Here is a 19,587-nt window from a genome sequence, read left to right on the forward strand (position 1 = left end):
ATATACAGAGGGGGTTATGTGATGGGGTGATTAACAGTGTAAACCCTGAAGACATACTAAGTCTGGGCTTTGCTGTTCAGCCGCTGTGCATCCTTGCAAAAATCCTTAAATCTTCCCACAGCTCAGTTTCCTCATCTGTAATACAGAGACTAGTAATAGCTGCCCCTTCCCCACATAGGTCACTGTGGGAACAAAATGGGGGACAAGCTAATAATTTTCTGGCACATAGCAGATGCTTTGTAAGTGTTAGTCCTTCTTACAGACCCTTTATTAGAATATAAGAGAAGTGGGTATGTGCTTGAACAGTGCCAAGATGAAGTGGTAGGAAAGTACAGAGGTGGGAAAAAGAATTTCCACTGGGGAGGTCAATGGTGTTGACCTTAAAACACAAAAGAGCCAGGAGGCACCTGGGTGGCTCAGTCAGTGAAGCATCTGACTCTTGATCTCAGCTCAGGTCTTGATCTCAGGGTCTTGAATTCAGGACCCAGGATGGGTTCCATGCTAGGCCTGGAGGCTATTAAAAAAACAAAAACAAAAAATGAGGTTTTAATTTTAATTATTATTATTTTTATTTATTAAAGATTTTATTCATTTATTTGAGAAAGAGAGAGAGAGAGCACAAGCAGCGGGGAGCAGCAGAGGGAAAGGGACAAACAGACTCTGGGCTGAGCAGAGAGCCCGATGCAGGACTTGATCCCAGGACTCCGAGATCATGACCTGAGGGCAGAAGCTTAACCAACTGAGTCACCCAGGTGCCCCTTAAATAAGGCTTTTAAAATTCATGTTCTCAGCAGAGAAAATCATGGTTGAGATAGCTTTTGAACTACATTTGGAAAGATGGAGAGAATTTCACACTCTAAAGAGGGTAGAAGCAGAATTGCAGGTCCCTTCCAGAATTAGAGAGACCCTCCAAGGTTCCCTGTGGACCTTTTCCAGTCCCTCTTTTCCCTCATCTTTCATATCCAATTGCCCATCAATTCCTTTTTCCAGTCATCCTCCTCTGCCTTTGTTCAAGGTCTTCTTGAGTCTTGATGTGCAGACGCTAGTGAGAGCCATTACCTTGTGACCGGGCTCCCATGTCCTTGTCCACACCTCCATGGTGCACTTGGTACAACAGTCCAAGGCAACTGTCCATCTGCATGCCTGTCTTCCCCTTGGAGACTGGACCTGCACCCTGAGTTTTTCATGAACGGCTGTTGAACTGAATTGCCACCTGCTCTTCCTCCCCTCTTAGTCCCTCAGAATCCAATCCAGATAACAGAAGCCATTCTAGGTGTTTCCAAAAGTGGAGATTGAGCATAGGGAATTGGTTCGCAATTGATAGAAAAGCTGGGAGCTCCACAGGAGGTTGGAGGCAATTCAAAGAGTTGCAGGAAGTTGCTAGGGCTCCCAGGGCAAGAAGGAGAAAAGTTGGCCAGAGCCCAGAGGTGGGGTCAGGGGTGTGACTCAGTAGGAGCTGGAATGGTTGGAGAGATGCAGCATCTAAAGGAGATGCTGCCAGAGAGGGAAGGAGTGGAAGTACCCTGACTTCTCCCTAACTTGCTCTCCACCTGGCTTCTGGGGCCTTCCAAGGGCCCTATCTATCGGAAACCCAGTAGCAAGGGAGCGATAATAGTGCAGAGTAGGACTGGAGGCAGACAGGCAACCTGTGGGCGTCCCTCCCATTCCTCCCCAGCCTGCCGCCCCACTGTTCTTTCCAAAATGCAGACCTGACTTCCTTGTCCCAGCTCCCCGAAATGTAATCAGAACAGCTCCTTGCCATCTCCAGGATTAAGACCAGTTTCTGAAGGGATAAAACTAAAAATAGGAATATATCTGAGAGGCTGGTCCGAGGGGAACTCTCTTAGAACACCACCCTCGGCCACCCCGGGTCTAACCCGGGAGCCAGCAAGGGAAAGGGTCATCGCATTCATTCAAGTTTCTGGGAGTAGAACTGAGGGTTCTTGAACCCTTGAGCTGATCCTTTCTGGAATGTTCTCCAGTGTTATCACAACAAAAAAATAATAATACTCATAGGTAGTTTCAAATCATATTTGATGCTTTTCAGATGCTTTCAGAAGCAATGTCTTCTTTTGGCCTCACAGCATCAGGTAAGAGGGACATTATTCGGCTTCACTAAAGTAATTATTTATGGACCCAGGACTACCAGACGGTGAGTGGACAGGTGTGGAGCTCAGAACTGACCGACGACAGGGTGCTTCCTAGAACGGGGGACCCCCTATTCCTGGTTGTTTCCTCCAGACCTGTGGGCCCAAGCCTGGGGTCTCAAACCTCTGAAAGTCCTTGACACCAGCACTGGGCTCCATAAGAGGTTTTCAGCACACATGGCATTGATCAGAAATCACACATTAGCATAGGTTTGTATACTAAATTAAATATGAAGTTGATTTTTTTTTCCCCATTGAGCTTCAGTCTTTACCTTGATAATTAAAATCATTCTGTGAGAAAAATAAATGACTAGGGCACCTGTGTGGTTACGCATCTGCCTTCAGCTCAGTTCCTGAACTCAGGGTCCTGGGATCGAGCCCTGCATCAGGCTCCCTGCTCAATGGGAAGTCTGCTTCTCCCTCTCCCTCTGCCTCTCCCTCCACTCATGCTCTCTCTTTCACTGTCTCTCAAATAAATAAATAAAATGTTTTTAAAACAAAAAAATGAATTATTAACTAATAAATTAAGCTTATTTAGTTGGTGGGAGGAAGCTCCAGCCCACAGGAAGTGAGGAGGGCAGGAGAAGAGATAGATACTACAACAGGATCCTTTCACAAGGCCCTCTTCTTCTATATGCAGCCCTTCAGAAAGTCCTCCGATGAGTAGTTTCTGGGCTGGAATTTTTCTATTAAGAGAGGGGCAGGATGAATTTAGAAGGAAAGTTGTGAAATGGGGATAAAAAGAAAGAGAACCTAAAAATAGGCTTAGGGAAACTGGTGCAAACTCTCTGTAGGGCGATTTGATAACACTTATATAAATATCCCTAAAAATGCGCCTTTCCTTTGAACCAGCAATGTCATTCCTACGAATTTATCCTAAAGAAATAAATCACGGTTATCCACAAATATGCATATAAGAATGCTTAGAGCAGCACCACTTATGAAAGTGAAACACTATAAATAACCTTAATGTCCAATAATAGAGAATTTGTTAAATCATCTGGGGTATGTTTATACAGTGGAGTACCCTGTGGCCACAGGGATGATAGCATAGGAGAAAATGGTCATGCAAAGATATTAAGAAATCCAATTGAGCTATAAAACTTTATATAAAAAACATATGTACCTATGCTATTAACACAGACCATCTGTAGGAGCTATAGTTATAGGTGATTATTTCTTTTTCCTTGTTTATTTATTTTCTGAACCTTTTATACTCAATTTGGCTCAGTTATCTTTTTTTTTAACTCATCTACTTTTTTTTTTTTTTTAAGACTTATCTATTTTAGAGAGAGTGTATGTGAGCAGAGGCAGGAGGGCGGAGGGGAAGGGAGAGACAATTTCAAGCAAACTCCCCCACTGAACGCAGTGCCCTATGCAGGACTCGTTCTCATGACCTGGATATCATGACCTGAACCGAAATCAAGAGTCAGATGTTCAACCAACTGAGTCACCCAGGCACCCCCTTAACTGCATCTATTAATGTTATGGATAAAAGTGGATCATTACTTTTAATCCGGTTTAATGAGATATATTTTAGATGTATAGATTACATTTTAGTACATGATCCTATAACTTTTGACAAACACATATGACACAATCAATCACAACAAACACAATCAAGACAGAAGTCACTCATCACCCCAAATAAGTTCCCTTAAGTCTCTCTGTCATCAGTCTCTTCACCCGCCTCAATCGCTGACCTGTTTCTCTCACAGAAATGGAATCATATCATGTGTAACCTTTGGGGTCTGGCTTCTATAACATAGCATCAAACTTTCTGGAATTAATTCATACTCTTGTGTAAATCAATAGTTCACACTGTGGATACAATAGTTTGTACATCCATTCATGAGTTGAGGCACATTTGAGTTGTTTTTAGTTTTTGGCTCCATGAAAAAAGCTATTGTAGATATTCTTATTCAGGGCTTAGTGTGGACATGTTTTCCTATGTATTTTATCAATACTTAGAAGTGGGATCGCTTCGTCAAGCAAAATGTTTACCTTTAGAAGAAGTAGCCAATGTTTTCCAGAGGGGCTGCACCACCCCCAGCCTCCTGGGCGCTTGGTTTGGCCAGATTTGTTTGTCTATTTTTCAAAAACCTTTCTGATAAGAATGTAGGAGTATCTTACACTTTTAATTTGCATTTCTTTCATGACTAATGCTCTCCCGAGTGTCCTTTCATATGCATATTTGCATCTGTGTGTCTTCTGTGATGAAGTGTATTCAAATCTTCCACTTATTTTTGGAGGGACTGTCTTCTTATTACTGAGTTACAAGAGTCCTTATTTGTTCTAGACACAAATCCCTTATCAATATGTGATCAGTAAATATTTTCTCCTGGTTCACGGTGCATCTCGTAACAGTATTTTTCAAATAACAGCTGAAGCCCAATTTATTAATTCTTTATGAATCGTGCCTTTCTATGCTATCTAAGAAATCTTTTCTATCCCAAGGTCACAAAGATTTTCTCCTGTGTTTTCTTCCAGAGCTTGCTTACTCAGGTCTCTGATTACATATGCACTGCAAATATTTTCTCTGAATTTGTGCCCTGTTCTTCCATGTTCATCGATCGTATCTTTTGAAGAAAAGAAGTATTTAATTTTAATGAAGTGAAATTAACCAATTTTTATGATTTGTGTGAATATCCTCACTTTTATATTTACAAAAGCACAAAACACTTTTTTCTCTCTTCCCTTCCCTCTCTTTCCTCTTCCTTTTTCCTTCCTTACTTTCTCCCTCCCTTCCTTCTTCTCCCCTCTTCTCTCCTTCCTTCCTTTGCCAGCCAAGAAAGCCCAGAGATGCATATAGAGTGTAAGATGATAGTGAGTGAATGCCCAGCTCCTCTTGAAGGCTTCTGCACACTGGGATTTGGACATAAATCAAAAATATAAGACAGGTAGATGAGCAAAGCTGGTGGGTAGAATCCCAGAAAGATGCAACAGCAGTCTTAGGGTTAAGGGGTTATTAAACTCACTCTCTTCAGAGTCACTTCTCAAAAGTGACATGGGCACCCATTTTTTCCTCTTATACCTCAAAATTTAAATACAATGGGGATGGCTCTGTGGAAATAAATGACTACAAAGAAACTTGCTATTACTTGGTTTTGAAAGGCATATTTCATCACTTTCAATCCAAAAATTTGAGTGTGGATGTTAACTGAAACCCCAGGCAGTATAACCTGATTTCCAGGGCAATGGAGTATTTGGATGGGTATCTTATTTCATGGATCAAATAAGACCAGATCCATGCTGCAAGTGGGAATCCACAGGGATTCAAGTCCCCAAACTGACCCCCATTTTACATTGTGTATCCTATGAGTTAAGGGCCGGTATGTACATATATGTACGTATATATCACGAAAAGTATAATGTGTCTGAACAAAAACCTTGAAATCAATGGTTGAGAGAAAAATCAGAATGGAAAAAAAAATACCTTATCTCTAGGATCTTATTCAAAGAGAAAAACTCAAGGTCAAACATAACTTTTCATAGTACTTATTCAAGAATCATAGCACACACACCCCACCCACCCCCAGTCTTAGGTTTGGTGAACAAAAACAGTATGACCTTGAAAAGAAATGAACTTCCAGTTCCCTTTCTGTCGTGAACAGAAATTTCCATGTGTAGACAGACATTGCTTAGTGCCCTTGGATAAACAAAAAGAATCAAGACTGAAGAATGAAGTATAAGGAGGCAATGGTTTTGTGAGCATTGGTGTGAAGACTTTGAACAAACATCTGTTTCTGGTGGACCGCACGCTCTTAATACCTAGAAATAAAGGGTGCCGGGGCTCCTGGGTGGCTCAGTCAGCTGAGGGTCTGCCTTAGGCTCGGGTCAAATCCCTGGGTCCTGGGATAGAGCTCCGTATCACATTGGGTTCCCAATGTGATCACTGGGGAACCTACTTCTCCCTCTGCCTGGGGAACCTACTTCTCCCTCTGCCTGCTGCTCCCCCTGCTTGTGCTCTCTCTCTGACAAATAAATAAAATCTTTAAAAAAAAAAATAGAGAGAGTGGAAGACAGAAGAAGGGCCAGAGGTATTAAGTATGTTCATCAAATCAATAAAGTGTAATACAGTCTGCGCCCTGCTTCTCTAGGACACTTTTGGAGTTCTAGAAAGTACTGTAATGAATGACAATCCACCTTTCTTCTGAATGTCTGAAACAAATCTTCGGACAGGACATGACCAAATAGAAAAAAGTATGGGAAGGCATCTGGGCTTAATGATGACTGGTCTTTACAGAACCTTTAATAGCAGACCATTCAGTATTTTTGTAGGGCAAAGGCATGGACAAGGCCTTCCTTGAAATTCCATTGTCCTCACAGCTGTCATTTAGCACTTGGCATTTTCTGCCTTGAGTTACAGTTCGTTGTCTTCATGGAAATGCCTTTTTCCTCCTGGCTAGATCTAAAGTTCCCCAAAGACAGGAATCCCCACAGTACACCATCTAAAGTCTTGTACTCAACAGAAATGCCATAAATATCTGCTGGTTGATACTCGATATAAATACAAAGGGTATATATGGATTTTTTAACAGCAATATTTTCAGACAATTCCTTGAAAAACAATGTGAAGTATTTGGACTCCTCCCATGATGGATTTATTTTTCACATAGAATTTAAAATTTTGAGTACCTTTTGCAACATTTTAACATACATAACTTTCAGTATCCTTTACAAACCTATAAGTCTAGGGCACCTGGGTGGGTCAGTCAGTTAAATGTCCACCTTCAGCTCGGGTCATGATCCCAGGGTCCTGGGACCGAGCCCCACATCAGGCTCCCTGCTCAGCAGCGAGTCTGCTTCCCCTCCCCCGCTCCCCCCTCCTCCCACCCTCGTCCTGCTGGCTCTCTCTCTCTCTCTCTTTCACAAAATAAGTAAATAAATAAATATATTTTTTTAAAAAAGACAACAACTCTATAAGTCTATACAAAAACCAGTTTGAACTTTGACATCTCCATCCACCCTTAAGCCTGTATAAAAGGCATTATTAAACCTGATGTGTCCATATTGGCAAAATGATTAGAACAATGCCTTGTATATAGATACACGTGTGTTCACAATTACTACTGAAGGCATCCATGGCCAGTTGCATTACTGGCTCTTCACTCTCTCCCTACAGTGGAATTATAGGTCCACATTCTGCCATATGGCTTTGCTATACATCTTAGAGTATCCATAAGGACAATGTAAAGCGTGTGTGTGTGTGTGTGTGTGTGTGTGTGTGTGTATGTGTGTGTTTAAAATCTCCCTGGCTAACTTTAGGCTTTATAACCTTAAAATTTTTTTTAAGGTTTTTATTTATTTATTTGACAGAGAGAAAGATTACAAGTAGGCAGAGAGGCAGGCAGAGAGAGAGGGGGAAGCAGGTTTCCCGCTGAGCAGAGAGTCCGATGTGGGGCTCCATCCCAGGACCCTGAGACCATGACCCAAGCCAAAGGCAGAGGCTTAACCCACTGAGCCACCCAGGTGCCCCAAGACTTTATGACTTTTATCAGTGAAATGTTAGAACATGAGATACAAGCAGATGTACTTTAAATGTATCTTTGTGGTTTTGTTTGGCCTCTTAAGCTTCTGGATCCAGCCTGGGGAAATGTGTGTTTCTGGCAGCTGCTCTCCCAACACCAGATCTGGAGAACAGACTTAAGCCCCAAATGAAAGAGCCACTCAGTCATCCTACAGACCCATGACCCAAAGATCACTGAGAAAAACAGCTAATGTTGTAAGCCACTGAGGTTTTTTGAGTTCTTTATTATACACTATTACCACAGCAAAAGCTGACAAATGCATGTCTTTCAAAGAAAAGGACATGGTCACAGTATGGATCGGACACAGAGGGAACATCCTTTTTTTCTCAAGTTTAGGCATTTAGTCACTCAACAAATTCTTAATGAGCACTTCCTGTGTTCCAGAGATGGCAATAGAAATTTACAATGAATACTATGGGAACCTGGGTGGCTCAGTTGGTTAAGCATCTGCCTTCTGCTCAGGTCATGATCCCAGGGTCCCTGGATCGCTGCTGGGGAGGCTGCTTCTCCCTCTGCCCCTCCCCCCACTCATACTTGCACTCTGTCTCTCTCTGAAATAAATAAATAAAATCTTTTTTTTTTAAAAAGGCACAAAATATATAGAGCAAACATTACTAGAACAGCAAGGAGAAATAAATCTTCAATCTCAGTTGGAGATTTCAACACTCCTCTCCCTATAATCTGTAGAATAAGCGTACAGAAAAAATCAGTAAGGCCAGAAGAAACCTTCTAACACTATCGACCAACTTGACCTAATCAACATTTATGGAAGACTCCAAATTGTCAGCATATGTTTTCTTTGTGAAATACACATTGAACATTCACCAAGGTAAAGAATGTTTTTGGGCAAAAAACATACCTCAACAATTTTTAAAAAGTTAAATTATGCAAATAATTCCTAAGACCACAGTGGAATTAAATCAGAAATCATCAAAAATATATTGGGAAAACCCCTAAGTCCTTAGAAGTTAAACAGCATATTTCTAAATAACTCATTGATCAGAGAGTATTTCACAAGAGGCATTAGAATTTTTTTTTTTAATTTTTAATTTTTTATAAACATATATTTTTATCCCCAGGGGTACACGTCTGTGAATCACCAGGTTTACACACTTCACAGCACTCACCAAAGCACATACCCTCCCCAATGTCCATATCCCCACCCCCTTCTCCCAACCCCCCTCCTCCCAGCAACCCTCAGTTTGTTTTGTGAGATTAAGAGTCACTTATGGTTTGTCTGAGGCATTAGAAAATATTTTGAGCTGAATAAAATTAATAAAACTTATGAAGTTTGGCAGATGCAACGAAAACAGTGTAGAGGGAAATTTATAAGATTAAATATTTATATTAGAAATAAAAGGGTACAAATCATTTATCTAAGTTTTTGCTTTAAGAAACTATAAAGAAGAAGAGCAAATTACACCCAAAAAAAGCAGAAGGAAGGAAATAGTAAAGATAAAATCAGAAATCAATGAAATTGAAAACAGAAAAAGCAAAAAAAAAGAAAGAAAGAAAAGAAAATCAATGAAATCAGAAGCTGGCTCTTCATCAGGATCAGTGAGATTACTAAGCATCTAGCTGGACTGATCAAGAAAAAAGAGACAAGATACAAATTACCAATATCAGGAACAAGAGAGGCAGTATCATTAAGGATTCTATAAACACGAAAAGGAAAAAAAGAGAATCTTGTGAAAAATTCCATGTCAATAAATTTGACAAGTTATAGAAGAATGGTTCAATTCCTTAAAAAAAGATAAACTACTGGGCACCTGGGTGGCTCTGTTGGTTAAGCGACTGCCTTCAGCTCAGGTCATGATCCCAGAGTCCTGGGATCGAGTCCCACATCAGGCTCCCTGCTCAGTGGGGAGTCTGCTTCTCCCTCTGTCTTTCTCCCCTCTCATGCTCTCTCTCACTGTCTCTCTCTCAAATAAATAGATAAAATCTTTTAAAAAAATGATAAACTACGAAAACTCTCCAAATATAACATCAATAACCCCATATCTATTAAGGAAACTGAAATTTCAGTTTCAAAACCTTCACACAAGGAAAACCCCAAGTCCATATGGCTTCACTGGAATTCTACCAAACATTTAAGGAAGAAAAATGCCAATTCTACAGACTCCTGCAGAATATTGAGGAGGAGGACACTTTCTCAAACTCATTCTGTAAGGCCAGCATTACTCTGATACCCAAACCAGACCAATGATAGTTCCAAGAAAAAACAGCTCTAGACCAATATCCTTCATGAAGACTGGTACAAAAATTCTAAGCAAGCTTTTAACAAATCAATAAAAATTGGATAAATTCAGTTGGGGTTTATCACAGAAAAGCAAGATTGACTTAACATTCAAGATTCTCCCTGTTAACAAAAAAAAAAAAAGAAAGAAAGAAAGAAAAATTGTATGGGGCGCCTGGGTGGCTCAGTGGGTTAAGCCTCTGCCTTCGGCTCTCAGGGTCCTGGGATCGAGCCCCACATCGGGCTCTCTGCTCAGCAGGGAGCCTGCTTCCTCCACTCTCTCTCTCTGCCTGCCTCTCTGCCTACTCGTGATCTCTGTCAAATAAATAAATAAAATCTTTAAAAAAAGAAAGAAAAATTATATAAGCACTTCAGTAGACTCCAGAGAAACATTTTATTAATTCCAACATCCATTCCTGACAAAAACTTACAGAGACTAGAAACCTCTTCAATGTGACGAAGAAGAGCAGCGATGGAAACTACAACCAGCGTCACACATAATGATGGAATAGTAAATGTTTTCTCCCTGAGGCTAGGAGCAAGACATATTTACTATTTCTATTTCTATTCAACATTCTACGAAAGGTTCTAGCCAGTGAAAATAGGCAAGGAAAATAAAAAGTCACTGAGCTATGAAAGGTAGAAGTATTTATTCCTGAATGATCACATGATCATCTGTGTAGACAATCTGAGGGAATCTGTTAAAAACTAGTAGAACTAACATGTGAGTTTAGCAAGACCACAGTACATAAGATCTATATACAGAAAGCAAAGGTATGTCTATATACTGGCCATAAATAATACAAAATTGAATTTTTTAAAATGTTGCTTACAATAGCACCCAAATATGAAATACGTGCCGATAAATCTGGATACTTACACATATTGCTGAAAGTAACTGAAAAACACCTAAAAAGAGATACAGGATACCGTGTTCAAGGGTCACTCAATGTTATTCCGAAGTCAGTTCTGCTCAGACTGATCCATCGATTCAACACAATTCCAATCAGAATGCCAGCAGGGTTTCTTGGTTTTGTTCTTGTTTTCTTATTTTTTCTTATAGAAATTGACAAACTGATCTTAAAATTTACGTGAAGGGCAAAGAATGTGGACAAGCCAAAGCGATTTTTTTTTTAAAGATTTTACTTATTTATTTGACAGAGACAAGGAGAGAGGGAACAGAAGCAGGGGGAGTGGATGAGGGAGAAGCAGTCTCTTGTGGAGCAGGGAGCCTGAGGCGGGGCGATCCCAGGACCCTGAGATCATGACCTGAGCAGAAGGCAGAGCTTAACAACTGAGCCACCCAGGTGCCCCCCCTCACCAAAGCAACTTTTAAAAAGAACAAAGTTGGAAGAGTTAACTTTACTTGATTTCAAGACATTATGAACTGACACTAATCAAGACTGTGTGGTATTAGACTTGCAGTAGATAAATAGTTCAGTACAGCAGTAACAGAATATCCAGAAATAGACACACATAGAGGAATAACTGATTTTGACAAAGTGCAAAAGTAATTCAGTTGAGAAAACATAGTGTTTTCAACAAATGCAAATTTTCTTTATGCAAAAAAGCAACTTCAGTACATACCTTGCACACACACAAAAATTAACTCAAACTTGATCTTAGACATAAATGTAAACCCTGAAGCCATGAAAATATGAGAGAAATATCTTCATGACTTTAGAAATCGTAGGCAAAGATTTTTTTAGATACAGCCCCAAAAGCAGACTCTAGAAAAACACTGATAAATTGGATTTCACCAAAACTACAACGTTTCTGTTCTTCAAAAGACACTGCTATGAGAATAAAAAGGTAAGGCACAGACAGGGACAAAAATATTTGCCACGTATAAATCAGTTAAAGGACTTATATCCAGTAAATCTAAATACTTCTCAAAATTCAAGAAAACAAAAGCCCAATTTTAGAAAGTGGACAAATGATCTCAGCTGTCGCTTTGCCAAGGAGGGCATAAAAATGGCAAATTAGCATACAAAAAGACGCTCTATGTCACCAGTAACCAGGCAAATATTAAAACCACTTCACACCTGAGATAGGGCTTCACACCTCTGACAATGGAACGAATAAGAGGACTGTCAGGACCAGGTGCCGGTAGGATTCGGAGCAAGTAGCGCTCTCCTACGTTGCTGGCAAGGAAAAACAGGTTGGCAGTTCCTTCTAAAGTTACCTACCATATACTTGCCCGATGATGCAGGATTTCACTTTTAGGGATTTTCCCAGGGAGGAAGGGATAGGGGAAGGTGTGAGTAGGTGACTTTTCGTAGCAGCCTTTTTTTGTTAGCCAAAGACTTGCAATCGCCTGCATGTGCGTTAGTCGGTGTATGGTTAAACAGTCTGTAATGCTTCCATGCATGAACACTTTGCTAATATAAAATGCCCCCCTCTGATCCATGAGACAGTTACTGATGAATGTCCAGTGCATCAGGCCGAGTGACAACTCCAGATTCAGAAGGCCGCACGCTCAATTTTCCATGTATAGGATGTCATAGACGGCAAGTTTGTGTCCCCGAAATTTATGTGTTAAACCAGAACCCCCAGTGTGGTGGCATTTGGAGCGGGGAGCGTTGGCATGAAGGGGATTTGGGCCCTTGCCCCTTGGGTCATGCAAGGACTCGGCGAGAAGCACCAGGAAGCAGGCTTTCCCAGGAGGCTGAATCTCCTAGCACTTCCATGTCTTGAACTGGACCAAACGAATTCTGTTCTGCTTAAACTACTCGGTTTATGGTATATTTGTTGTAAGAGCTCTGATGATGGACGAAGATGTAGGATGATCTGAAAAAAGGCAGAATGATAGAGGGGCAAAACCCAGAGCGATGTTGCTAGAGGGGTTGGAGAGTGGGCTGACAGCCAAGGGGCATGAGGGAATTCTCGTGCAGTGACAAAAGGGTTCTATGCCTCAGTCGTAGCAGTTACCTGAGCGTGTACACCCGTCAGTACCAACAGGGGCCTTAAGAACTGCTCATGGCAAGTCTGTCAGTGGGACCAGACCCACACCTGGACTCCCTGGGTGATCTTCCACGTGGTCTAGTGAGAGGAGCCTGTGCAGCGACCCTGGTGTCTGCTCTGCGTGGGGACGGCCGAGGTACCCCTCCTCCCCGTCCTGTTTTTTCAATGTGTAAAATGCCTCACTTGAACTATAAATGTCAAGCTCAGTCCAGCTCCAAATTACTGTGATTTTCCCCAGGGCTCTTTTCTTGGTTGAGAAAGAATAGCTTTGCCAGCGCAGCCCCCATCTGTCTAGCTTTCAGACTTTCCAGGGCTGTCACAGACATCGGCTCGCTAGCCCTCACAAAATACTGTGCCGTGGTTCATTGTCCCTGTTCTGTTGCTTAAGAACTGAAACCCAGAAAGAGAAATGGATTTCCCCAGCCACGAAGTTCTCACAAAAGCCAGGGACAGTTCTCCTATCTCCTTTTGAGGGGCCTTGTCCCAACGGTAGGTAGGGCCAACTCTTAGGCTCCAGATCTTTCTAGAAGTCTCTCTGTTCTCCATTAGGCTTAGGGATCTCATGAAAATCATGTATGTAGTCCAGCCATTTCCAAGTCAGGTAAGCAAAAAACTGACGACACAGAAAACGGCATTTCTATACTGTGAGGCAGACGGGTCTGTGGATCCAGAGTGGGACCTGCGGCGGTGGCCCCCGAGCTGCTGATGGGAAATCCTGCAATAACGGGAGTGCTCAGTAATCCTGAATGTCGACCGCGTGCCAGGCCCTGCTCTGAATGTTCTATGTGTGTTCTCCCATCACATCTTCCCAGCCGCCCATAGGGTCATCACAGTTAGCCCTGTAACCCACATAAAGTGTGGAGAACTGAGCTCAGAGCACGGCCCATTCCCTTCCTGTTGTCCTTTCCTACATGTAGCCGCATGTTCATTTTTTAAAATCATAGGAAGTTCTATTCCACTGGAAAAGTAAACAAAGGAAGGGAAGGAGTGGAAAAGGGAGGGAGGGAGGGCAGGCGCGGGTTAAAATCGAGTGAGTTGAAGATGAGCGTCGGCACAGCTATCCGGGAAGATGGCGGTTGCCCAAGAGACTCATGGGAGGCCCAGGAAACAGAAGAGAGGAGAAGGATGCAAAAGGGCTACGGGGTACCCAGCACCAATCCCCACACATGTACATACACGCACAAACACACACACATTCACACACATTCACACACACACAAATGTACACATCCACACCCTCACACACACATACACACCCATGCCTACGACCCCGGCCTCCCTGACCTTCCTGCCTGCATCCTTCACATGGGACTGCCCTGGCTTGTCTCCCTTGTGTGTTTATTTAACTTAGGGCCTGCTTTAAAGGGCCCTTCAAGAAAGGCAGAGGGGGAGCAGTGGGGGAAAAAACTCTTTAAGGGGAAATTAGTGGTCCGAAAGGAGCCAAGATTGACAGCTCAGAGGGATACAGCAGCCTGGGAAGCCAGCAAAACCCTGCAGGAGGCCTCCCTGCCTTTCTGCCCTGCCCCCCACCGCCCCTGTGGCGCCCACCCCGCCCTCCTTCCTGTCCTCTCTCTCCAGTGGGTGGTGGTCACCCCTAATGCCCCAGGCTTTTCCTGTCATACTTGACTTTGTGTTGAGTGAGAACATCTTTTTAAGATAGTATCTACAGCAAACTCAAAGCCCAAGTCATTACAAAGGCCAAGTCTGACGCCAGGGAGCGTGGCCTCTCTCCCGCGGCACCACGTCCTGGGGTGCTGAGCCCATCGGTGCCAGGCGCCCGGGAGAGCTTATCTGAATGTGGAGAAGAGTAAATCCTGATCAGGAGACCCCGTGTAGGGGAGGAAAACTTCCTTTCTTCCCTTCTAGGTTCTTTGGTCTAATAATTCATTTGACGCAAAACAGATCAGCAGGAGGGGGAAGAAAGTGAATGTTAATTTTCGATGTAGAGAGCTCATAGAAAGACGAGACTCCGGGAAGTGACCCAAGTGGACAGTTTTAGACCTTACAGACAAAGAAACAGTGAACTTGTGACAAGAAAAAGAATTGACAAGACCGCGAAGTTTGCGGTAGTAAATTAGTGAAGGAAGACAGTAGGTTTTTATCACTTTTTTAGCCCTGAATTCCTTATCCCTGGTGATAGGCCTGTCTCTTTACCTCCTCGTACAAGGAAGGTACCTTTCACTGGGGAGATTTATTTCCTACTTTCAGGGGAACGAAAGAGGGTCAGAGTGTCCTTCACGCACTGTTTCTTGAGTAACTTAAATTCAAAATTATCAATGTATCAAAGTGGCCTATGTGGGGTCAGCCCTCCCTAAAGCCCATCAGTTCCCTCCTCAGAAACTTCCCTGGACGTCTTGCCTGTGAAAACCTGAGCTAACGTCTGTGGAGAGCAGGGTCAGGTTAGGAGCTCAGTAGTGGATTTTTCTGTCTCTTACTGAACCAGTCTCAGTCCTGAGAACGTTGTGACTCATTTCAGGAGCAGTGAGGCAGGCGGCTTCCCAAGGTTAGGCCTATATTGTCCAGGCAGTGAGGTATTTCAAAGAGGCATGTCTAAGGAAACAAAAGAAAAATAATCGTTCATTATTAGAGCAAAGTAGAAGCGCATTTCTGAATTCTGAGGCTAGCTAGAGGAGAAGATTTCTAAATGTGAGGCTGGCAGCCTCTTCAGACGAAGGGCAGACAGGGGCCGTCTGACAGATTTTCCTGGTTTGCAGTTTGCATGTCTCTGGTGACCTTTCCGGGTGGCGCACATGTCAACAGCCATGAAGACGGTCTCTGTCTCTATGAGCTGCCGTGGTAATTTCTCTGGACTTTCTATCAAGTTGTGTAATTTAGCTTGCATGATGGCTTTGGAAAAAAGACAGGGGGAGGGTCAAAGAGAGAGGGAGAGAAAATCTCAAGCAGACTCCATGGTGAGCAAGAAGCCGGACTCAAGGCTCAGCCCCAGGACTCTGGGATCATGACCTGAGCCAAATCAAGCGCCAGACGTTTTACCAACTGAGGCACCCAGGCACCCCTCAGATTGAACTTCTAAAAGCTTCTCGAAGCTAAGAAACCAAGCCAAGGACTTGTCATCAGACTTTGCCTAAAATACCTGTAGATTTGGGCTCATTTCTCTCTTTTCAAGGTCCCCAAAATATCCTGAGGTTCTTGCATCTGCCAGGAAGTGACCTTCCTTGCTCACCTACTAAGGGTTGCTGGTAACCCTGTAAGCAAGGCACGAGGCTGATGTTTCTAGGGGAATATATTTGCTCCATTAAAGTCAGTTTTAGTTCCTTAAAGCTATCTGGTCATATTTGAGTCTTTGTAGGTCTCCCTCAAAGTCGACATTCCAGTTAAAGGCTTGGTAATGTAATCAGCGTTTCCCAATTGTGTCCCGTTACAAGAACAATAGTTTTTGTAAGTGCGTGTAAGTAACTGTAGAGACCTGGAAATGAGTTTCCTCCCTGAGAGTTTCTGAATTCTTGGGTAGGGGGGGAGATCAGGTGGGGAGAAAAAGATAAACGTTTCCTCTTTGTTCACAAAGGTCTATTTTACCAAATTGCTCTCTAAGTCGCAGGTAACTTCAGAGAAAAGAGAAAAAAGTGTTCTTTGAATTGGAAAAACATATTAAAAATAAAAGCTATGTTTTAAGCAAAAACTCAAAAAAATTATCAACATCCTCCTCAGTTTATTCAGTCCTTTGTTTTGCTTGAATCCAGTTTTTCTACTGGTTCTGCAAAGTCTTAGCAGGTTCAGGGGATTTTTAGTATATAGTAAAGATGTCAGAAACCTTTATTCTAGAATGCTCTGCACGGAGCCTTTTGCAAACACTTTTGCAAGAGCATCGGAGTGAAACAATAACCATATGTAAATGACAAAGGACCTAAAAAAGGCCATAATCCAAGATCTGTTCAGAGTTCATTAGGAGCAACTGACAAGGAAATTTGCTTATGTCTCTGACACATCACATTTTGAGATAAAACTGGAATTATGACTGATAACATAACACCAGGACATATTGGACTTGTGGGAATTTCCTACGATTTGTAGAGTCCCTATTCCATACAACATGAAGAAGACTTAGTATGACTTTTTATTTGGCAATGTTTCTCATGCATTTGACATACCAAATAAGCCAAATTAGTTTAACATGTCCTTTTTAATGAAAAGAGCAAATACCTTTTTTGAGATGTTCTAGGGACCCTCAGAAATATCACAAAGTTAGTTCAAGGCCAAAAAGAGTTAATGTAGCATTTGATCTGGGGGAAGTTGGCAAAAAATATCACAGAGGTTTTAAAATATTTGGTCAAATAGGAGCTTAGGCCACTGGGAAACAATACTTAGTTATCCATTTAACCATAGCGGCAAGTAAAGACTTCACGGGCAAATGCAAAAAGCTAAATAGTTATAAAAAGCAAATAAAAACCTTAGCTCTTGTAACAGGGAAGACTCAGGGAAAACTCTGTCCTTTTAACAGAGAGAAAACCAAATTCTAATTTCATGCCAACTTATTTTTGATATTAAAATTTCCTTAACTAAATTCGTTCTAATCTTAGTCAGCTTGACTACACATTAAAAGCCTTTCCAAAGATTTCTTTTTCCATAAACTTTCTACAACTTTCTTCATACATTTAGATTTTGTCTTATGTTTTTCCTCTTTTCCATTTTGAAATAATTAGCCTCTCTTTAGGATAGAATTATTTAATTCCCCTCAGCAAAATACATATCCCATTACTTCTACCTTTTTTTTTTTTTTAACTGAAAACACACACCCTGCTCTCTTGGCATTTAAAGATGTTTCCTTTATTATTTCGGTGGCTTTAATTACATATATTAGCATTTTTAACCCTTAAAAACCTTAACTTTTTAGTTAAAATAAAGAAATAAATGATTATTAACTTTTATATTAGCATTTTTTGTGTTGGCAAATTTACAAATACTTTTGTACAGTTTCTGGAAATATGTTTTCTCACGGTAAATTTTTCAGTATGTCACAGGGTGTATTTACAATTGGACCCAACTACCTTTAGTTTCTCTGTAGAAAGGAAGCCTGGTTTTATCAATTAATGTCTTAGTGTTTTATCTTATTTGGAAATGATCTAGATAATAAAATTCTGTCATTTAATTTAACATAGCAAAACTTTTAACAGTGGAAGTTACCAAAGAGATTGGAGTAACTATTTTTAGATAGACATACCGTGAAACAATCATTGTAAAAAATTCACTTAAAAACGATTACCTTCCTTACATCTGTTTAATTCATCTGTTCTTAACAACCATAGATTACTCATGAAAATTTCATGAAATATTAAAGAGGTTAGCCTTCATCTTAAGTTATTATAATTATTATTATTATTTAAGATTTTATTTATTTATTTGACAGAGAGATCACAAGTAGGCAGAGAGAGGAAGGGAAACAGACTCAGACTTCCTGCTGCACAGAGAGCCCAATGGGGGGCTCCATCCCAGGGTCCTGGGATCATGACCTGAGCCAAAGTCAGAGGCTTAACCCATTGAGCCACCCAGGCGCTCCTATCATTATTATTATTATTTTATGCTGACCAATTTTGTAACTGAGATAGCACCCGCTTATTTGACTTCTAGTAAATCTATGTAGAATAAACATATTATACTTAATGCTCATCAATTTAAAGCCATGCCTTTATTAATTAAACCAACAAACTTAAATTAGCTTTTGTTTACTAAAACTTATCCCAGATCATGTGCACTTGAAAAACACTTGGGTTAGTTTCTATTATGTTTCTAAAATTTAAAAATACTTAATTGATACACACTTATTTTTAAGACAATTAAGTTGAGATATTTTACAGAATAATGTTCACAATACCATGCAGTGGTAGAAAGATATCCCGTTTGGAATGCACATACATAGACATACATAAACAGACAGACACACACCAACAACCATCTCCTAGCTTTAATCCCAAAACTTTAGCCGTGAATGAGGTATAATGTAAAACTGAACTCATTTGTTTTTTTTTAAACTGAACTCATTTTAAAAGAAGTATGTCCCAAAAAAAAAAAAAAAAAAAAAAAAAGGAGAAAAAGAAGAAGCGTGTCTCTGGTAGACAGAACAAATTAAGGTTACCCACTGAAAGGTCTTTGGGGGGTATTTGTTGTTATTTGCTAGTATCTGTGGAGAAGACTTCTAAGATTTGAATTTGTCCTTGACAAATGATCTTAAGGAGGCTGTGGGCAGGAGAGCCTGTCTAACAGTTTGTAATTTTATTTTTTCTTACGTTTTTATTTTGACTCCTGTTGGTTAACGTGCGGTGTTATATTAGTTTCAGGGGTACGGTATAGTGATTCAACAGTTCCATCCATAAGTGTCTTCCTTAATCCCCACCCCCACCCATTTCCCCCACTCCGACCCTCCCCCCTCTGACGACCATCAGATTGTTGTCTATAATGGAGAGTCTGTTTCTTGCTCTGTCTCTCTCTCTCTCTCTCTCTCTTATTTTTCCGTTTGCTTTGTTTCGTAAATTCCACATGTGAGTAAAATCATGTGGTAATGCCACCCCTATCAAAATACCAACAGCATTTTTCACAGAACTAGAACAAACAATCCCAAAATTCATATGGAACCACTGAAGACCCCAAGCGGCCACAGCAATTTTGAAAATAAAAGGAGGGGGAAAAAAGCAAAGCTAGAGGCATCACAGTTCCTGATTTCAAGCTCTATTCCAAAGCTGTAGCAATCAAAACA

The 19,587-nt window shown here is 41.2% G+C and overlaps 1 long non-coding RNA gene across 1 annotated transcript in view; it reads right to left on the reverse strand.

Moving 5' to 3' along the window:
* Positions 1-271: 271 nt before the first annotated feature.
* Positions 272-19,587, reverse strand: part of LOC131824950 (uncharacterized) — a 30,776-nt gene continuing 11,460 nt past the window's right edge. The window contains exons 3-4 of the long non-coding RNA XR_009351054.1: positions 15,314-15,428; positions 272-514 (exon numbers count right to left, since the gene is read on the reverse strand). This is a non-coding gene — a long non-coding RNA (uncharacterized LOC131824950). The remainder of the gene's footprint in view (positions 515-15,313; positions 15,429-19,587) is intronic.

This window comes from Mustela lutreola, chromosome 1 (genome assembly GCF_030435805.1).
Source record: "Mustela lutreola isolate mMusLut2 chromosome 1, mMusLut2.pri, whole genome shotgun sequence".
NCBI lineage: Eukaryota > Metazoa > Chordata > Mammalia > Carnivora > Mustelidae > Mustela > Mustela lutreola.